General features: G+C 51.7%; 1 protein-coding gene across 10 annotated transcripts in view; it reads right to left on the bottom strand.

Annotated features, from left to right (window-relative positions):
* Window positions 1-19,082, bottom strand: part of ATP2B2 (ATPase plasma membrane Ca2+ transporting 2) — a 374,078-nt gene that overhangs the window by 188,264 nt on the left and 166,732 nt on the right. For 9 of the 10 annotated variants that reach the window (XM_036079860.2, XM_036079863.2, XM_036079864.2 and 6 more), the window contains one exon: window positions 18,705-18,799. The exons of the other annotated variant lie outside the window; for it this stretch is intronic. The gene's annotated coding sequence lies outside the window, so the exon portion shown is untranslated. The remainder of the gene's footprint in view (window positions 1-18,704; window positions 18,800-19,082) is intronic. 10 annotated transcript variants of the gene reach the window in all.

The raw sequence follows: 19,082 nt of genomic DNA, 5'->3' as shown, positions 1-19,082 counted from the left end.
TGCTTTCCCCAGCGCCGAGGGAGCGGTGGTCCCAGCACCAGTCACACAGTGTGGGGATGGCGGCAGAGGGACAAGGGCCTGGAGCAGCCCGGGGAGGGGGGGGAGGAGGAGGAGGAGAAGGAGGCCTCTGTATGGCCCCATGGAGGCACCAGTGAGGAGCTCGTTTCACCTGGTGCTTGCAGTGGAAAGGTGGAGGGGAAAAGCATCCTGGCAGTGGGCACAGTGAGACTGCAGCAGGGGTCAGGAGCAAGGGCAGGGGTGTCGGGGCAGGGCAGGCCTGGGGTGTGGGGCGGGAGGCACAGAAGACAGCTGGAGCCCTGTGGCAAGGAAATTAGCATTTTGCTTATGGGTCAGAATCCCCCAAACCTAAGGAATGGTGGTTCAGTTCCCCGAGTATACATTTAAAAAAAAATCCAACTCCCTCTTAAAAAAATGTATACACCTACTGGGTATTATCTTAAGCTTTTATAGCCACGAGATCACGGATTTGCTTTGCCAGTTGTATTTTTCTCCTAACACGTTAAAATAAGTGCACAGCTATTAAAATAGAAAGGATGCACTTGTTCACTCCCCAGAATGGCGGTCTGAGTGTGCCCTTTGGGAGCCACAGCTTGGCCTCAGCCCGAGGGTGGCTGTAGGTGGCTGACTGGATCTGGGTTGCAGTAGGACTTCTCAGATATTAGAAGGGGCAGGAGGGACCTTCCTGGGGGTTGGCCCCTGCCCCTCTGACCAAGGTCTTGGGGCGCCAGCGTGGCCCTAGTTGAGCACTGCTCGTCACCCTCCTTCTCGGCCTCAGCTCTCTGGCTTCCCCTGAGCCCGGGGGAGCTCACTCCTGGATATACTCTTCCCAGCCAAGAGCTTCTGCGGCCTGCTCTGACCTCAATGACTAACACACATTCCTGGCCTAGTTAGAAAGCCCCTCGCCTCTCATATTTATAGCCACCTCCCGACTCCGCTTGAGCCTCTGAGGGAGGCCTGGGCCTTCGGAGCTACCCCCGCCCTGCCCTGAGCCCTCCTTGTCCTGAGAGGCACTGTCAGGCTCTTCTCTGTGAGAGAGGAGTGGGGCAGGGGTTTCGCTCCAGGTGACAGCGACCCAGTGGCTTCTCCTCCCCAGACTTCATCTGTAAGAGGGAAGGCATCAGGCCACCGGGCTGGGCTGGCTGTGATGAGGAGTCAGTGAGAGCCTGGTTCTGAAATACCGGGAATGACTAACGATTGTGGAGTGCCGACTACAGACCAGGCTATCTTCTAAGCGCTTGGCCCCTAGGAATTCATTTAATTCTTATAAAAATCCTCTGAGGGACATACTATTATTCTCATGCCCATTTTGCAGGGGAGGAAACTGAGGCACAGAAAAGTTGGGTGATTTGTTGGAGGCCACACAGCTAGCTGGGATTCAAAGTGGACTGCAGACTTGGCTTACAGAGTGGGTCCTCATCCATACAGTGGACTCAACCCCATTGGTTCCCTGCTTTGGGGATCTCCTTACTTAGTTGAGTATGTCACCCCTTCTCTGCAGTAAAGTGGCCGGGACAGCCACGTGCTGGCCTCAGACATTGCCCCCTTCGAGGAAGTTGGTGAGGACATGGCTCAGGAGGGAACAGAGCAGGAAGGGGCTGAGAATCACAGCTGGGACTTCCGTCAAGGCACCCCTTTTTATATCGCGTGACTCTGAGGCCCAGAAAAAAGGAAAAGCAGGCTGGCATCTGGGGGCAAGTGGGGGGGTGTGTGGGAAGGGAGCCCTCAGTTACCACGCCCCCTAACCCCACCCACCTGTGACTTCTTTGGCCCTTGCATCGCAAAGGGGGAAACATGCAATAAATTTATTCACCTACAGGTTTTAGGCGAATGGGTCCCATGAGTGTTTATAGTAACAAACACACGGGGATTCCAAGAGGGACAAGAGAACTAACACTGCTTGGGTGAACTTTACTCTGTATGTGGCACTTTGTAGTCACTTGTACATTCCCCAAACATGGGTTCCACACTGGCTGATTTATATGTTATCTCATTTAACTCTCAGCAACTCTGAGAGGTAGGCGCTATTATTATTCAGGCACCGAGAGGGGGATAATGCTGCCCGGGGACACTCGTCTAGCAAGTGGCAGGCCTGGGATTGAAGGCAGGGCTTTTAGCTCATGCCACACTATCCGAAACGGCGGGTGTGGTGCATCGGCGTGCTGGGGAATTTCCAAGGAGAAGCTGTCACCTACTCTGTCTCCTCACACATTCCTCCCCAGCTATGCAGATCTGGGCACGCCTCAGTTTTCCAGGCCCCCAACCTGATCCCATATGGTCACTCTGACATGGTGCAAAGGAGCGGTTGAGGAAATGTCCCATCTTGGGCTCTTCTGAAAATTAGCCCTAAGAGATAAAAACCTGTTCTCAAACTCAAATGAAGCTGCAAGCCACGGTTTCAGGATCCTGGAGTGGAAGAAAGGTGTCGGGCTGCCTGTCCTTAGCCAGAAAATGGATGGCCGACCCTGATTTAATTAGCTTTTCCTTCCAATGATTTAGGGAAGCCTGTAATTAGCGCGGGGGCCCAGAGGGAGAGGCTGGGCATGAGCACGGGAGCAGGTGGTAAGGGGTGGGGGGGGGGTGGGGGCTAGTTTTAAGCTCAGACTCCCAGTCTTGGCAGGTAATGGAGGATGGGCAAACCCTTTGCTGCCCACAGCAGGTAGGTAGAGAGAAATCCTAAATAAATGCAGAACAAGAGAAGGAGGCTGGAGGGTGGGGGGGCAAGAGTGAGCTTAGAGACTGTGGCCTTGACATTTTGACTTGTGTTGGACCAAACTATGTGACTTCTGTAGGTGGTATATCACCACGGGTTCAGAGGGCAGCACTGAGGCTAAATTACTGCAGATAAGCTCTCCAAGTCCCTCGCAGATGGCTGGCTAGCTCCTCCAGGCATTAAAGCTGCATTTTCCCAACTAGTAGTGGGGACAGGGCCTGCACTGCACGTAGGGGAAGGGGACATTAACCAGACATAGGCAAGCTCTGTCTTGAGACCCTTGCCAGCTGAACTTCAAGGGGACACACACCCCAAATGGGCAGGTTGCCCCTCTATGGGCCCCCGGCCCTACGGGCCCCAGCGAAGTGGATTTCCTTCCTGCACCTGCCCCCAGAGGTCCTCATAGGGAAGCAGAGCCAGTCCCACCTTTCAGGAATTCAGCCTGACCTCAAGGTACCAGAGAAGCACCCATAAATCATCAGTCCAGCAATGGCACAGAGCTTACAGGCCATCCTCAAGAATAAGACACGGGATCTAGGACCAGGAAGCCCTTCATTCACACACGTTCAACCTGAGAAATTTCAGAGACACTACCAAACTCACAGCCAGAGGATGGGTTAGTGATTATGGACGGGTGTTTTAATCCTTGAGCACAGTTTGTTCCTTGACCAGTGATCTGCCTGATGATGCTCAATTTTGAGGTGTTTTGTGGATGTCGTTAGCCCCACCATGGCCAGTCAATATAGGAGCAGTGTGGAAATTGTGTAAAGAGACTGTGGGGACAGAGGTAGCAGTGAATCCATGTACCCAGCCCAGGTGCTTGTGTCACCTGAGACATAAAGACACACTGTGAGTGCCTTAGGGAATTTGGTCTGTGGGTGCGTGGGGAAGTCCAAGGTGGCCATGGGCTACTCTGGTAAGGAGCAGCTTCACTTCCTGATGCCACCTTCAGAATGCCTCCTGCATGTCAGGGCCCATGTATCACCTCTAACTCCTACAGTAACTCTGCTAGGGAGGCAGGATTAGCCCATTTACAGGAGAGAAAACAGGGTTGCGGAGGGGAGGTAACCTGCCCAATGCTACCCAGCCAGAAAGGGCAGAGTTTGGACTTGAATCTGAGTCTGTCAGATACCACAGGCTGCATTCTTCCACATTGTACAAAGGTGGGGTGGTGGGGTTGGAGATCAAGAGATAAGGAGGACTAAATTGGTGGGCATGGGGCAGAAAGGAAAGTGGATATTAAATTCAGGGTTTTGAATGTATGCTGTGCACCTACTGGGAGCCAGGCCACCGAGATGAAAAGGACGTAGCCTGTCCTCCAGCTGCTCACGGTCCAGTGTACAGGTACCGCTAGGCCCTACCTGACCAATCTTCCTTTCCAGTGTATGTGTACTGCTAAGCCCAACTTGACCAGTCTTCCCTACTATAGCAGCTGACCCTTCTTCCCTGGGCCCCCTTCTCCCCAGACTCTAGACTGGTTTCCTATTCCCCACCCCTGGCAATATCTGCAGCCCCAGTCTCGGACTTGGAACTGGTCTCATTGTGTGGATGCCCATGCTTTGCTTCTCAGCTGTCTTGCTCATCCCCTTCATCATAACAATTCTCTGTGTGAGGATCAGAGAGGTTAACTAGCTGGTGCAGGGTCACACAGCTAGTAGTGGAAGAGCCAGGATTTGATCTCACATCTGTCTGACTCCATAGCCTGAGGCCTTCTCTGTGATCCTGTCTCCCCTGTGACCATCCTGCCCATTTCCTTTCTACCTCCCAGGTCATCCCACTGGAAGTGACTTGCTTTGAGCCGAGCCTCTGCTGAAGCCAGCTTTGCATTTGTTAGCTGGAAGGAGGAGACACATTTTGAAAACCACCCAAGAAACAGACACTCGAAATAACTTTTCTCCATAACTCTTGCTGCTAAAATGCACTGAGCCCCAAATGGGAGCAGGCCTCTCTGCAAGACTCACATTGATGCTGGCCTTTTGGCTGGGATTTACAGCTGACAGCGCACTTTCCAAGTCATTACCTCATAGATCCCCACAGAAGCCCTGGGATGGGTGTCCTGAACCTCCTTTTACAAATGAGGAAGCTGGAAGCTCAGGATGGTAATGGGACTTGCTCAAGGTTGTGTCCCCACCTGGGGGTGACCTTGGATAAGTCATGTTCCTCTCAGAGCCTCAGGTTCTTCATCTGCAAAGGTGATGATGGCGTTGGTTTCCCAGGGTTGTTCTGAGGGTTAAGGAAGAGAAAATAGATGGAAGGGTCTAGCACAGAACCTGACCCACGAGAAGTGCTCCACGGCTATGAGATGCACTGACTCTCCAGGCCAAGTGAAGGTCACCATCACGTGGACAGGGTAAAGAAAAGCCCAGAGTGGAAGGTTCTCAAGCTGCCACTTGTGCATGCAGGCAGGCTGGCTGCTGCTGACAGTGAGAACGAAGGTTGATTTGTATTGTTTAATCCTCAGCACACGCTGTCTCATTTCACCCTCGTCGCCCAGCTGCAGGAAATGAGTACAATATTTACCCCCATTTTACAGATGAGGAAATGGCGGCGCGGTGTGGTTAAATAAGTGGGAACCAAAGGGCGCTTTTTCAACAAGAAAGAGAAAACAACTCAAGTTCAGAGTATGACAAGCCTATAAATTAACTCTTCCCCAACAATATTCCTCTAGAACTTCTCTCCAGAACATGCCTCCCCTTTTTCTCAACCCCTCTAGCTCTCGTTTAGTGACCTCTTTTACAACAGAGCTTCCTGCTGGCTCCTCCCTTAGCCACCACCGAGTGGTAAATGGTAAGATTTAGGAACGAACGCCCTGGAATCCTGGCCCCCTACCTGCTGAGCCAGGGCTGGGAGTGAAGCTGGAGCTTCGTACCCTGCAAATCTCCGCTATGGCTTCGGAAGTGGGGGTGGTTCCTGCTTCACACTCGGCTGTACCCCAGATGCACGGTGCAAATGCCATATTTCAAATATGCTACTGCAAGAACCCTGCGCCGAGGGGGAAAATTCCCTTTTGAGCTCTCTTCCCTTACCTGGTCCAAAGTCTGATTGATTACCTGGGGAGCCCTGTGGCTTGCAGCCCGGAGAGGGGAACCAGCAGACTGTCTGTTGACTCCACTAAGTGGTCAGACACAACGGATCCAAACATTTCTCTCTGGGCCTCAGTTTCCTTTCCTCCAAAATGCAGGAGAAAAGTAAAAGAAAGCAAACTGGCAGGACCGGACTGTGGTAGAGGCAGCAAACCAGCCACTTGGGAGAGCAGCCAGCTTAAAATAAATTTGTTTGTTTTGCTAAGAGCTTAAAATAAAATTGAACTAAGTGCCAATGTTTAAAAATTGAGAAATTGTGGATAAGAATCCAGATTTCTGGCTACTTTTAAACTATTGGAAGTGCTGCCTATCCTGGGGTCGGCTGGAGGTGGGTGAGGCCATAGAGATGGGCAGCTGGTCACCAGTTCAGCCCTCTCCCCATGTGACTTCATTAAGGCAGGTTCTCACCTGGATTCAGCAGGTGAGTTTACAGGGTCTGGACCTTGATCTCTCCCAAAAGTCGGGGCCCCCTCTAGGGAAGAGAGTGGGCTTCTGGCATAAGATCTTTCCTCCATTTAATAAACACTCCTTATATGCCAGGTGTAGTTCTAAGTGCTGTACACATACCAGTCAATTACTTAGTCCTCATAAAACCTCGTGAAGTTAGTATGATTGTTACCATACCCATTTTACAGGTGAGGACACTGAGCCACAAAGATGTTACCTCACTCATCTGAGGCTACATGGCTAGTAAATGATGGCCTTGGGATTTGAACCCTGGCAGCCCGGTTCCCAAATCTGTGCTCTAAGCTCTGTATGATGCCACTCACCCACCTTTTCTGGGTCAGTGGCCAGTCATATGGCTTTGTCTAAGTTTCCACGTCCTGATATGAAAACTAAATCATGGCCCCTCCCCTATTTCTCTTCCCTCCTTTCCTATATTTATTACTTCCCTCCCTCACAGGTACCGCTATTATCCCCATTTTAAGTTGAAGAAATTGAGACACAGAGAGGTTAAGTAACTTGCCCAAGGTCATGTGTCTGGAAGCTGCAGAGCCAGGGTTCAACCCAGTCCATCTGGCTGCAGAATCTGTGCTCCTGGCCCCCTTTATCTCCCTCCACATACCCCTAACTACCCACCCTTGCCATTTATTTCTTCCCTCCTTCATTTCTTCACTCACCTATCCATCCAACACTCAACTCAGATCCTGTGCTGGGCATGGGGAACACCCAAAAGGTTCATCAAGGCTGGCTGGGATGGGAAGGTGACATCCTGCTCCCAGAACAGGAACTGCCCATGACCACTCCCTCTGGGGCTGAGGCCAGTGGGAGAACTGGTTTCCAACTGACAGCCCTGGAGAGCTCAGGAGGAAGCAGCAGAGGGAAGCTGGCTGACCCCTGGCAGCCTCTTGCAGGGCAAGTCCTCAGCAAGGCACTTAGAGAGCCGGGGAGACACCGGCAGCCCCCACATGCACACTCCACACCCCACGCCCCACTCTGCAGCTGGAGCCCTGACTGGCCTTTTGGTTCTGGCTCGGCCACTGACCTGCTGGAGGGGGCTTCCTCTTTCTGGACCTCACTTTCCCCATCTGTAAAATGAGGGCATTATAGCCCTGGATGTGGCAAACTGGCAGCTTAGAGGCCAGATCCTTAAAGGCCTACAGACATATCTTGCTGGAGGATTTGCAGAGTGCTTTTTTTCTTTTAGTAAACTTTGTGTTTTAGAACACTTTTATATTTACAAATAAAAAATTACTGAGAATAGCTCCCATCTCCCCCCAGCTAGCTCCCCTAGTATTAACAGCTTATACTAGTATGGCACATATTTCACAATTAATGAATTAATATTGATATGTTAATATTAACTAAAGTTCATACTTGATTCATATTTCCTTCATTTTTACCTAAAGTCCTTTTTTTAAAATCTTTTTTTGTTCCAGGATCCCATACAGGATATCACATTATATTTAGACATCGTGTGTCCTTGGGCTCCTCTTGACTATGATAGTTTTGCAGAATTAAAGAAATAAAAAATAGTAATTAAATTAGAACGCCTCAGAAGGAATGTTTTGGCATACTAGAAATATTCTGTATGTTGATTTGGGTGGTGGTAGCACATGTATAAATCTATGTAAAAATCATCAAGTGGTTCATTTAAGATTAGTATAGTTTACCACTTTGATGTACGTATATCGTGCATCAAAACAAAACTGAGTGACTCTCTGCAACTTGCCACAGTCCCCAGCACTCCCTATTATACTCTAAGCAGAATTTATCATTCTCTTGTATCATCTACTTAGCATCTGTAGTCACCACAGGGTATATAAATAAGCCTCTTCCAGTTTACTCATCTGTAAAATGGGTATGGTGATATTTTCTACCTGATAAGGCTGTAGTGAAGATTAACTGAGGTAATGTATATAAATTTCTTAGTGCAGTGTCTGGTGCATGGTAAGTATTCAAGAAATAGTAACAATTATTGTTATTGCTCAGGTACTATTTACATTATTAAAACAGGTACATAACTCATCTTTTCCCTTAAAGCAAACCCCATCCTTTCCTTCCTCTGCCTCCCTTGCCTCCTCTTGTGTCTCTGTTCCTCCTTGCCAGGGAAGGCCCAAACTCTGATGGGCAGAAGGTGAAAGAGACAGGGACAAGCCTGCAGAGGTGGTCCATCTGCTAATGGAACTAAGAGATGCCTGAGGATGACCTCCCAGACCTGTCCCCAAGGCCCAAGGAAACTTTGCTGGGAGTTGAAGGCCTAATTCTTCCCTTTCTTATGGAGCCCCTTGGGGTGTCAGAAGTTCTGCAGTTTTCAGACATGTGCTCCCCAAAGCTGCATCCTGTCCCCATCAGGCATCCCCCTGGGGGATGTGGGGAAGCTGGGGGCTTTTGGAGGGGTGCTGTGGAAATCATGGGGAGAAGGTAACCTCCTGCCCTGGCTCTCTGCTGACATAGCCTCTTGGGGGATACCAGCTTTTCCTGTGTGGTGCCCCCAGACCCGTGCCTGGAAGCAGTGAGGTCAGGGGAGGCCGGTTCTCAGATACTTTAGGGTGACCTCTTGCAAGGAGAAACCAAGCTCTGGGCAAGACGTGCTGAGAGGTGACAAAGGGCCAGTGAGATGGTGAGGTGAGCAGAAAGCAGGGATGGGGGGTTGGGAGGCCAGGGCTTGGCCCTGTCTTGCCCTCTGCCTTGCTGTGTGACTGCTAGTAAGTCCCCTTCCCTCTCTGAGCCTCCCTTTCTAATAATAATAATAATAACAAAAATGACAACAGTGATGATGGTGGTGGTAATGGCAGTGAAAATGGCTCTCAATTTAAGTATGGGGTATAGGATAAGCCCTTTATGTGTGCAGCGTAATTTCATGCTGATAAGAATCCCATGAAGTAGGTCCCATAATTGTCTCCATGTCCCATATGAAAAAAATAGGGGTCAGAGGGTCAAGAACTTGTCTAAGACTTCCCAGCTATAAAGTTTGCAGACTCAGGATTCAAACCCTGGGTCCAGGTCATCTCCTTTGGGCTGCACCTGTGAAATGGGCAGCTAGCACGGACTCTGAAGGCTGGTCCCAGGTCCGGGTAGTGACAGGGAGCAGGGGCAATGCTCTGAGCTCCAGAGCACTGACCCACGTTAAGGTCTCTACTGTCTCATCTGATCTTCACAAAAGCCTTAGGGAATAGGGACTGTTGGCACCACCTCCATTTTACAGGGTGGGAAACTGAGGCACAGAGCGGCAAAGTTACACAGGTGTCAGGGTTTGAACCTGGGCCATCTGCCTCCAGAGCTCACACTCTTGGACGTTTTAGCAGCCCTCCGAGGGTGGGTACCTGCACAGCTGAGGGAGGCCAGAGACCGACCCCCACAGGGAGCTCCTTGTCAGTTTCCACAGGGCTTGTCCAGACCAGGCCTCACCGTTCAGCCTCCCTCCCAGCCCAGGATGCCAAGGTTTGCAGGTCCCCTCTCTTACGTGAAGCTCTTTCCATCTCAGCAGCCCCCCTGCACTGGAGACGCAGAGCCTTGAGGGGCCCGGCTACCCTCCCCTACCTGGGCTGGAGATAGTGGCGAATCCCCCGCTGTCCCCGATGAGTCCCAGGCCACGGACACTAACCCCTACTCTGACCTCTCGTCTTCAGTGCTGACAGCCACGGCAGCGTCTACACCCTGTGAGGTGGCCGCCGCCCCCAGTCCCGCTGCCAGCAGGCCTGCCTCCCTTTCTGGCCTTGGGATCAGCGAGGGGGAAGGTGGGGTGGGGAGGGCCAGGGAAGCATGGCTGGCCTCCACCGGGCCACGTGCTTGGCAAAACAGTCACCTCTGCCTGAGGCAGTATGGGTGGCGGCATTTCTCTGCACCTCTCTCTGCCTTCCTTCTGGGTCCCTGTTCACTTGAGGCTTCTGATCCTATCAGCGGCACTCTGGCTCCAGTCCTGGTTACCTGGAAGTCCTTTTGTTCCGAGGACTCCCTGTACGGCTGGCTGGTATAGAGTGGCCCTGGGACCATGAGGAGAGGGCAGCCGCCATGGGTGCATCCGGCCAGACCCAAGAGCAGAGGCTTCCAACGAAGCAGGGCCATGTGAGTGTGAACGCTGGGGACAGGCCAGCCAGGGAGAGGTGGGGAGGGTCTAGGCCAAACAACCCGGATCTCACCTCCTCCAGGATGCCTCTCTGACCTTGCTTGATCCCCTTCTCTCTGTTTCCAGAGCGCAGGAAGGAAACACGTATTCTTTCCCATCATGTAGAGCAACGGGTCCTTTCTCCCACATGACTGGAGAGAGCGCTTCCACAGAGTGGTTTCCTAGCTTTTGCAATCTTCCCCTTTGTGTGCTGACGTTTGTTTTATTTTTAAACATTTCAGGCGTGAGGAACTCACCCCTATCTTTTTTTTCACTTTTTAAGTGAATTGATGGTGTGCTAATCACAACAGTTCCTATTTGACAAATAGTAGAACATCTATGCTGCAAACATATTATTTAGTCAACCTAGCATCTTCCTTCCCTTCCCAGACTTTTATTTTTTAAAATATGGTTTAAGTCACACAGGCACCAGATGAACACTTTTCTGTTGAACGAAGCTAGTGCCAGGACCATGAGGATGGCAGTGCTTAGGGGGCGACCCCTGGGTGGTGATGAGAGGCTCTCCCCAGTGTGTTTCCCTCTGCTGCCCCTTCACTAAGTAGCCCCACACTGCTGCAAGTTTTCAGCCTGTGGGTCTTATTTTCCTGACTGGTTTGTCTCTGCTCTTAGCTTCAGTGCCGTAAGCTCTCCATGACTGCAGTGTGTTCGCTTCCAGGAGCAAGCTCCCTCACCTGCACCCTCATAATTTACCCTGCCCTGTGGCTTCCTTGCACCTCTTTTACTCAACCAGTTCTGAGCACCTACTGTGTGTCGGGGACTAGAGATACGGAGAGAAGGAGGACTTCAGCTCTGTGCTCAGGGAGGGAGAGGATCAGGAAGACACTGGCATTGATCCATGGGCTCAGAGAGGCTAGATCACCTCCTCTGGGTCGTAGGGCTAGAAGGAAATAGGGCATGAAGGTCAGACCTCTTTGAGTCTAAGGCCTAAGTAAGCTCTTTCCACTGCCCCACTCCCGCTGTGGGGAGTTTAGGGTCTATAGGGAGAGAGGTAACAAAACAACCAAACAAAACACCTATGATGCATTTGACCACAGAGGCATATGGGAAGAGCGGCAGGGACAGGGAAGATGGAGTGATTTATTTTCATGGAGGTGGATTAATGTTGGGGATGGTTATAGGGGAGGTGAAACCTGAGCAGGGTCTCCCATCTCTGGCTTAAGGAATCAGGTCATTCGCGTTGTTAAAACTGTTTCTAAAGTAAGAGTAACAATGCCCAGAGTGAGGAGTGTGGGGTTTTAATGGCATAAAATGCCTGAGCATGAAGTGCATGAACTGTGTGCCGTCTCTGCTTCTTGCCACATGACATATAGTGAGGTCCCCATCCCTGGAAGTAACCAGGAAAATATTAAAAAGTTACCAGTCAAGGATTCGGGGGAAAGCTTCTATCATTGGGTGAGGTTGTTCAGGAATTCTTTGGTTCTTTCTAATAAGATCCTACACATTTTATTTATACTTGGCCTAGTAGAGGGAAGGCAGACTCCTTCTTACTTCTCTCACTGACCCAGGCAGGCCAAGGCTGAGAGCCAGGCCTAAGGGAGCTCCGAGACACCTGGGAGCCCAGTAGCCTTTGACCCCAGTGGACTCAGAAATAATTTTCAGCAATGACCTACCAGGCCTTTGTGTATAGGTTATCTCAGTAACTCTCATGACAGCCCCCAAGGCAAGGGATGTTGTGCTCAGTCTATAGATGGGCAAACTGAGGCCAGCCCATCAGTGAGGGGTCCCATCTGAGCCCTCCACGTCTGAACCCAGGGCTTCTGCCACCACAGTTGCCAGTGTCCCCGAAGACAGACCAAGTGAAGGGAAAGACCCAGAGGGCAGGGCATGCAGAGGCGGGGCCCAGAGGCTTCTGCTCTTGGCATCTGAGGAGCTGCACGCTGCATGGGGCCCAGAAGGAGGGGCAAGTCCTGCCTCACGACCAGCTGGTGGGGCTGGCATGTGGCCTACAAGAGCACCTCCCTCCTCACGACCACCCTGCAATGTGGTTGTTGCTCTATTTCCAGGTGAGCCAAGCGAGGACCAGAGAAGGGAGGTCCCTTGCCCAGCAGGACCCAGTTTCAACCCCAAGTTCCTGCACTCTCCACCCTGCCACAAGCCCACTCTACTTGCTACACAGTCTTTTGCTTCATCCTCCCTTGGGCGCGGTTCAATAAGCAGAATACCCCCGGGGACACTGCAAATAGCAGCGGCATCATGTCAAGGCTTAGGCTCAGACCTTCCCCTGCGACAGGAAGCGTAGAGGGAGACAGACTGGAGTGCGGCCCACCCCAGCCTTCCTGACCTCAGGGGGCCCACAGCCCACCCCTAGTGCACTGGGGCTTTACTCAAGCACTCCTTCTACCATAGCTCCTCTTTGGAAATACATGTCCTGGGGACTCAGACCTCCGTCCGCTGCCTCCCGTCCCCAAAAGGGGTAAAACGTTCTGCCCTCTGGAGTCTGGGTGAGTTGATTCAGCAATGCCGTCAGTTTGACAAGGGATACCTGGACATGGGGTGGGGAGCGTCCCATTTGGCAGCCTCAGCTCCTGATTCTGCAACCTGGGTGGGTCTCAGAGACTTCGAGATGTGCAGGAGGAGAGTAGGGGAGGGGAAAGAGAATTGATGGCACCTGGTGAGGCAAAAACTCAGACCTCTGGATGGTTGCATGAAGTCAGGGGCCCTGGACGCCTCGCCCCAGGCACCTGGAGCCACTAGGCCGATGCAGGGCAGAGGGCCATCACCCCAGGTCACACAGCGAGCTCCTGGTAGAGCAGGCCTGTGGGCATGGGAGGCTTTCTCTGCCCAGCAAGATGCTAGACTCCCTGGAGACTGCTCCCAAGAGCCATGCAGAGCTGGCCAGAACCTACCTGGTCCCATACCTTAGTTTGCAGGGAAGGAGGCTGAGGCCCAAAGAGAGAAGCCGGAGAATACTGGCTGGTTGCCTACACCACGTGAGGTCCTTTACAGACATCCCTCACTTGTGTGGTAGGAACTCTCCCTACATTGCACATGAGGAAACGGAGACTGGAAAAGTGACAAGATTCACCTAGGATCACAGAGCTCAGACTGGCCGCACTGGGATTCAAACCCAGCACCTCAGCATGCTTGTGAGTGCACTCCAGTCAGTGCAATGCAACCGTGCGTTGCCCTCAGTGGTCACTGAGGCATTGGAAATGCAGATTGTTGGCTCTCGGTTCAAGCAACATGGGAACGTTCAATATTTGGGGTGGGAGAGCTTATTTTAAAGATGAGGATCTGTCGGGGGGGCTGGTCTACCACTGACCCCTGACCTCTCCAGGGACCCTGGCCAAGCTGGGGATGCCAGCTGGGGGTGGAGCGGGTTTGGGTTCCTCTGCATTTGGCACTTGCTGTGTAGGCAGACTAAGGAGTAGGTCTCATCCCAGAATGAAAGGTGAGTGACTGATGAGTTATCTGACCACACAAAGAGCCAGTGGGGTTTCTCCCATGCTCTCAGAGCACTCAGGAAGGGCATTTTCCCCTTCAAGGAGACAAAGATAAAGGAAAGAAGGCTCTTCCTTCACCCCTGAGGATCAATGCTGGGAAGGGCCCTGTGACCCCAGCACCTACTGTCCAGTAAGAATAGCCAGCTGCTTGCCTGCCTGTCCTTTTGGCCCTCCCCTGTGCCTGCCTCGAAGGCTAGGACCCTAGCTTCCCATGTTCCCTGAGTTCAGCGCATAGTCGGGGCTAACGAAGAGCTCAGGTTCAAGGCTGCTTGCTCTTTATGGAAGATGATGGCCCAAGAGACCCACACTGGAGTTTGTTAAGGCCAAGAGTTAATGAGAAGTTCCTGGAAGCTAAGGAGTCGTTTTTGTTTTTTTTTTTAAAGATTTTATTTATTTATTTGAGAGAGAGAATGAGATAGAGAGAGCAAATGAGAGGAGGGAGGGTCAGAGGGAGAAGCAGACTCCCCGCTGAGCAGGGAGCCCGATGCGGGACTCGATCCCGGGACTCCAGGATCATGACCTGAGCCGAAGGCAGTCGCTTAACCAACTGAGCCACCCAGGAGCCCTAAGGAATCATTTTTGAGAAGGATGTTGCCCTTTTGGAAAATGATGTAAAATATTCTTTCAGTCTATTTAAGAAATGTCATGAATGCACTGATGACCCTTCCAGAATCCACTTCAAACAATTATGATAGTGTTATGGGTTGAATTGGACTTTTCCTCTAAAAGGTACTTTGGAGTTCTAACCCTCGGTAACTGTGAACATGACCTTATTTGGAAATAGGATCTTTACAGAGGCAAGCAAGTAGGGTGAGGTCGTTAGGGTGGGCTCTGATCCAATACAACTGGTGTCCTTACAGAAAGGGGACATTTGGATGCACACACATGCACGGAAGATGATACCAAATGTGGGGGATCAGGGTAATGCACCCATAAGCCAAGGAATGCCAAAGATTGCCCCTGAAGCTCCAGGAGCTAGGAACGGATCCTCCCTCACGGGGCTTGGAAGGAACCAACCCGGCTGACACTTGGTGTCAGGCTCCCAGCCTCCGGAACCGTGAGACAACAGTCTGTGTCAAGGTGCACGGCTTGTGTGCTTTGTTACAGCAGCCCCCGTAAACGGATACAGATGGCGAGCGGTCTGGTCCCAGTGCTTGTGCAGTGGAGAGTCTGACACGGTCCCAGCAGGAAGGGGCTTGGGGTCCTTCCCCTTTGAGGCAGCCGTTCCCACGGGGGACCACCAGGCGAACAGAAACCCGCTGAGCACCGTTGACATCCCGGGCTCTGCTGGACACATCAGTTTTTCTCTCCCAGGTAATCTTTCCAATAGCCTCAAAATGGATGGCTTCCTACTCCCGTTTTAAAGATTATAAAGCTGACGTGGGAGAGTGTTTAAACAACTTGCCCAGGATTGTGTCACCGGGACCTGATGCTAGCGGAGGTGGACCGGGCAGCCAGGCTGTCAACACCATGCCGCCTCCCCAGACAGATCGCACGCGGAAAGAGCTTCCCAGAGTTAACAAGCTGGTACCAGGGGTTTGAGTGCAGGACCCCAGCTCTTTGCTCTGTCCCCTGTGTTTCAGGCTCTGGGGCAGTCTGGCCAGGGGCAAGGCCCATGTTTTTCTCCATTCCCTCATTGAGGAAAACAGGATGGAATGATACGTTCCAACTCCCTAAAAGGATAAAGTGTTTAAGTATCCTCAAGTACTGCGGACCCTGGGGTGGCTCAGTCGGTGAAACGTCTGCCTTCGGCTCAGGTCATGATCTCAGGGTCCTGGGATCGAGCCCCGCATCGGGCTCCCCGCTCAGCGGGAAGCCTGCTTCTCCCTCCCCCAGTTCCCCTGCTTGTGTTCCCTTTCTTGCTGTGTCTCTCTGTCAAATAAATAAATAAAATCTTTAAAAAAAAAAAAAAAGATAGGGAGAGTTAAGCGTCTGCCTTCGGCTCAGGTCATGATCTCAGGGTCCTGGGATCGAGCCCTGCATCGGACTCCCTGCTCTGCGGGGTGTCTGCTTCTCCCTTTCCCTTTGCCCTCTGCTTGTGTTCTCTCTCTCTCTCAAATAAATAAATAAGTAATCTTAAAGGAACCCTCAAGTGCTTTCAAGCTCTCATTTGTGCAAGTTTTCACCTTTTACAGAGCACGTTCCCACGTGCTGTCTCCCACCCCCAGCACTGCCCAGCGGGTGGGCACTACTGTCAACACGTAAATGAGGCCCGAGCTGCTTTGCAGATGGGTGTTCCTGACAGCAGCCTAATAGGTTGCTCCGACATGCAAATTCGGCCAGACCTCCCGGGTTCAAATCCCCGTTAGGGAAGTGATATAACCCTCTGTCCTTCAGTTTCTCATTTTGTAAAGTGGGGCTAGTGGTCGAGCCTACCTCCAGGAGCTGTTGAGAAGACTAAGGGGTGAATGTTTTTAAAGCACTTAAAATAGGTCCTGGCACTTCGCCAGCACAATTATAAGTGGTTACTATTATTCTTATTAATTCATTCAGCCAACATGGATTGAGGGCTGCATTTCTGTAACTAGACTGACTAGGTTCACATCCCTACTTTGCTGTGTACTCCCTGGATGACTGTGGGCATTTTACTTAACACTCTGGGCCTTGGTTCCCTCTTCTGTGAAATGGGGATAATAAAACTACACAGGGTGATGGTGAGGATAAGGGGCTTGTTCAGTGCCTGGCTCACTCTAAGTTCTGAATAAATCCTAGGTACTTTTATGGCTGATAGCAGAGTTACTGTGATTCCAGTTGGGTCAGGCCAGGCTTCTACAGCCACCCTGGGAGACACACAATCACCCTGGACAGATTCCCTCTGGAGGCTGGAAGGTCAGGTTTGGGGCCAGGGCAGCCCCTTCCCCCAGCACTTCAGACCCAGCCCTTCCTGGCACCGGCCCCCACCCCCAAGCCCTCTCCCAGCTGCAGAGCAATGGTTCCCAAACATTCACTAGATCTCCAGAACCCTCTAATAGCTTTGCCACTACATGTAGACTACAATTTAAACTCCTCACAGGAGGCCCTACAGGCCTGGCCCAATTGACCCTCAGTAGGCACTCCTCGCCCGCATCACTGATGTTGGGCTTCTGCTCACCCCTCCCAGCCCACTGTCCTCCTCACTGTTCCTCAACCTCAACCAGGCTACTTGCTCCTGGGGGCCCTCCCATATGCCTAGAACATTCTCCCCAATCCCGGACCTCTGCATGGCTGGCTGCTTCTACTACGGAGACCTCCAGTCAAATGTCCCTTCCTCATGGGACTGCCGGCCAATCCCACCCTGCCACCCGTTTTGTTCTGTTCACACTGCTTGTGATGCTCTGAAGCCATCTATTGATTTGGTTACCTGTCCACTGGAGTGGCAGTACCATGAGGACGGGGGTCTCGTTTGTTTCATTCATGAGGGCACCCTGGGGTGAATAAAAGCCTAACAGGGACTGCACACAGAGGGTGCTCAATAAATGAACAAGCATACAGGTGGTTAGGCTCTGGCTTCAAGCATCCTTTAGGGAAATGATAACGCATCTTTGTCATTATGTAATAAAAGAGGCCGAAACCCACAGTGAAAATTCCACCATGTGATTGCCAACCATGGGCCCAGGAAGCCTTTCAACCCAACTCAGGAAAAGAAGAGGGGGGATGTCACCTTTTCCTCCCGTAAATGGCTCAGGGATGGCTCTCCTCAACCTCCTTCCCCACCCACGCCTGTCAAAAGCTTCTGGGTTTAAACGCCCATGTTTCTGTTCTATATTATCGATCGTTTAATATTCAAGAGCTGGCATAAATAAATATGTGAGCAATTATGTAATGTGTTTGGAAACAATCTGGTTAGCCCCAAAGTGCTGGGGCGAGAAGCAAAACTTGAGCAAAGCCAGAAGTCTGGGTGATCTGTGAGGTGGGGGACAGAGGTATGTGGCCAGTCTGCCTGTCTGCTCCCTCCCCAGTTCTGTCCGGAGTTACGCATCTTCCTTGGCATACGCAGGGTGGGGTAGTAGGAAGTGAGCAGAGAATCTTGGAGGCATCTCCTGGTTCTCCGTGCTCCTGTCTGGGTGGTTACTGAGCTCTAGGTCAGTCTTTCCATCTGTGAAAGGGCTAATAGCGCCCTCTGGTAAGGTCAGATGAGATGATGTCTCTTAGCTCTGGCTCAGAGGACGTTCTTTCTGAAGGTAAGTTGGGTCTGATGCTGAAAGATGAGCTGTACGAGCTCTGGCCCCTAACAGGGGTGGGGGTGGGGGCGCAGGCCTGGACTTTGAGGTTCATGGGTATATAATGCAAGGTGGACTGGGCAAGACAATAACAGAGGCCCAAAGAAAGGGCTTCAGGAGTATAGAGGAAGACATGCTTCCCAGTAAGGAGCGGGAGATACCTTACAGAGCTGCCACATGGGCTGGCTCTAGAAGGCAGAGTGGCATTGTGACCCCAGAGAGGGCTGCCCATGTAACTAACATGCATTAGGCATCTAGCGTGTCTGTTCATTCAACAAGCATTTATTGAGCACCTACTAGGTTCCAGCTACTCTGCTAAGGACTTTACATGGATCATCTTTGCTTGGCCTTCACAAGACAGAGATGCTGCCATAATCCCCGTTTTACATAAGAGCGAACTGAGACTCAGCTTACCCTGTCTAGTGATGCTGCCTTCCTTCTCCAAGTTCTAGGCCATAATCCCTATTTAAATGCAAAAGAGATGTGGGGCAGTTTTCCCAAACCAAAACAATGCTGCATAAATAATTCATGTGCCTTCTCTGAGGTTACAAGAGGGAAGGGAGCTGCTGTCAAACTCTGCTTTCCTGCTCAGCTGACCCTCCGTCAGCAGCCCCCAAACAGCGTTCTCTTCCATATCTACCCCACCCCCAGCCCCAGCCCAACCCATTTCCAACTCACCCCTCCAAGTCTTCTGGTTAAATGAGAGCCGTCAGGATTTGGAAAATGGGGCCCATGTCTTGCTGCCTCTGGGGACTGGGTGATGAAGTTCAGCTCTGTAAAAGGGGAGATGGCATTGGTTAGGGGTGGGTGACCTGATGGGGAGCCAGTCAGGAAAGAATAGGGAGGGAACAGTGCTGGGGAGTGTCCCTGGTGTGCCCGCACTGGGCCAGGGCCAGCTTCAAGGGTAGGTGCAGACAGAAGAGAAGGAGTGGCCCAGTTCCCCAACTACTTCCCAGGAGCTGACCTTGCCCTCCGGGGACTGACTCTCTGATTTCCCCATCAAGACCTGCTTATGGGCTTCCCCCATCCCAGGCCCCAGGCCCTCTTAGGTGAGCA

Source organism: Halichoerus grypus, chromosome 1 (assembly GCF_964656455.1).
Source record: "Halichoerus grypus chromosome 1, mHalGry1.hap1.1, whole genome shotgun sequence".
NCBI classification, from domain to species: domain Eukaryota; kingdom Metazoa; phylum Chordata; class Mammalia; order Carnivora; family Phocidae; genus Halichoerus; species Halichoerus grypus.
This window is presented reverse-complemented; position numbering and strand designations above follow the sequence as displayed.